Here is a 2154-nt window from a genome sequence, read left to right as displayed (position 1 = left end):
CCCTCATCTCCACATGCCATAAGATGCAACCATGACGTCTTTGGTTCCTTTCCAAAGACAGGCCACCACAGAGTGGACTGGGGCCAGGAAGAGAGCAATCTCAGCCAGGCCTTGCTACAGTCCAGGTTAACCAGTAAGGACTCCAGAGCTATAATGAATTCGATTCTGTTACACCTCCGTGGTGATGGTTGATGGTACATGGGGGACAGCCCTGCCCCCTGATTGACCCCGAGGCATCCCTGGTGGAGGTGGAGCCCCAGGCTGAACTGAAGCATCAGCTGGCTCCAGTGGTTGGAGGCGCTTCCATGCCTGGTCCAGGGCAGGAGAGCACTGCCTTCCCCTGGGTAGACTGCAAACCACGTGACCTGTGATGTCAAGATGGCGCACCATCACCTCATGTACCGCACTAGGGCGCCCAGCACCGATGAGGAAGTGCACTCGGAGAAGCTATGGAGCTTTGGGGACCACACCTCACATGCAGATGAACCCTGCACTAGCCTCACGAAGCCAGAGGTCACGGCGTGCACAGAGGCGGGTCTGGAGGAGCTCTCCCCCTGTAGCTGGGGGCTGAGCAAGAAGGACGTGGGGCTGTCCACAGGGGAGGGGGCGTTTGGAGACCTAACACTGGGCGATTGCGAGGGAACAAAGTTACTGTTTAGTGCATTAACAATGACGCCACTGCCCAGGCCTTCCCAGCTTCCATTCTCAGCCACCAAATGGCTTGGCCATGGCAAACGGGCACTGCTTCTGGGAACGATTGGTGGAAGTGAAAGGTGAGCACTATGTCTGTAGGCCCTAAGTATGTGGCCAAGGGAGCCTGGTGGATTATCTGTCTGGCAGACTGTTTCCTCAAGTTCTCACTAGAAGTCTGCAAGGCCACGAAGTACCTGGAGGGCAACTACCTTGTGCCCTGGGACCTGGCTGTTGCGATGTGTTAGTGTCCGAGGACAACACGGCCAAGGTCAGTGACTCTCCACCTCACTGAAAAGGCCTCTAGCAGACAGAACACAGGCAAGCTTGAGATCAGGTGGACAGTCCCTGAGGCCCTGAGGAGAGAAGAAATTCTCCACCAAGTCTAGCGTGTAGAATTTTAGAATCTGTTTTTGGGAAATCTACTCCTTTGAGTGAGTGCTTTGTCCAAGAATTCCCCTGAAGGACCTAGCCCCTCAGGTGGAGAAGGGCAACGAGATGGATGGCCTTTAGGGCTGCCCACCTGGGTGAACAAAGTCAGGAAGAACTACAGGGAGCTGGACTCTGCCCCGCCACATTCCTTGCAGCTATGTGAGCAGCTCCTGCGCGTCAAAACCCACAAACTGAGTCTGTGAGTGACTACTGCCTTCCCCCCAGGTCATGGGCGTGTGGGGACTGAACCTGGATAGGTTGAGGCCTGATGCCCCTTCTCACTGGGCCCCAAGCTGAACTGAGCCCAGAGGAACAATGGGCCTCTTTCTTCTGTCTCAGCCTGTGTACCCTCTGGCCTTCAGCCCAGATCCCACTTAATCCTGGCACCTTCTCTCACAGACCTACCTGTGGGGCTTCAAGGTACCCACTCTAAGTGTCAAAAAGGGAGGATGTAGATGCCCCCTACCATGGCCAGGCTTCCTCTAACCTCTCATACGTTCTTCTTAGACTTTTGCTCCCTTCCTTTTTTGGGATTTTTATTTTTTATTGTGTGTTTTTATCATAATTCTTATTACTAACATTCAAAATGAGAAAGAAAATACCCAGGAAATGGGAATTTTATAAGAAACACAATTCTTATTTTTCTTATTCTACCCACAAAGTTTGGGGAAAGGAGGCCTCTCTCTAGGGACCCATCGCTGGAGCCTTGTTCTCCATACCGTGATCCCTGTTGGGTGATGCCTCAGCCTCTGACTTTTGCTCTTGACATGTTACACTGTTCATGTGTACTCAAGGCAGACATACGTCAAGGACTTATGGAGGTCATGTGCTGTTGCAGCCCACCCACCTTCCTTGTGAGGTGGAATTGTAATAAACCACTCCATAAGGGAGACAAAAGTATGCAAAGACACATAATATTAGGATAAACACTAGCATCCATCAATTAGCATGTAAAATATTATTTGATGACACTATTAGAGTAATAGTAATAATCAGAATTATACTATCCTGGAGACTTTTGATATCTGTTAG

At 51.1% G+C, this 2154-nt stretch overlaps 1 pseudogene; it reads left to right on the top strand.

Annotated features, from left to right (window-relative positions):
- Positions 1 to 378: 378 nt before the first annotated feature.
- Positions 379 to 1325, top strand: LOC123583745 (annotated as a pseudogene).
- The last annotated feature ends 829 nt before the right edge of the window (positions 1326 to 2154 follow it).

This window comes from Leopardus geoffroyi, chromosome B3 (genome assembly GCF_018350155.1).
Source record: "Leopardus geoffroyi isolate Oge1 chromosome B3, O.geoffroyi_Oge1_pat1.0, whole genome shotgun sequence".
NCBI lineage: Eukaryota > Metazoa > Chordata > Mammalia > Carnivora > Felidae > Leopardus > Leopardus geoffroyi.
The sequence above is the reverse complement of the archived record's forward strand: the minus strand, read 5'-3'. Positions and strand labels throughout refer to the sequence as shown.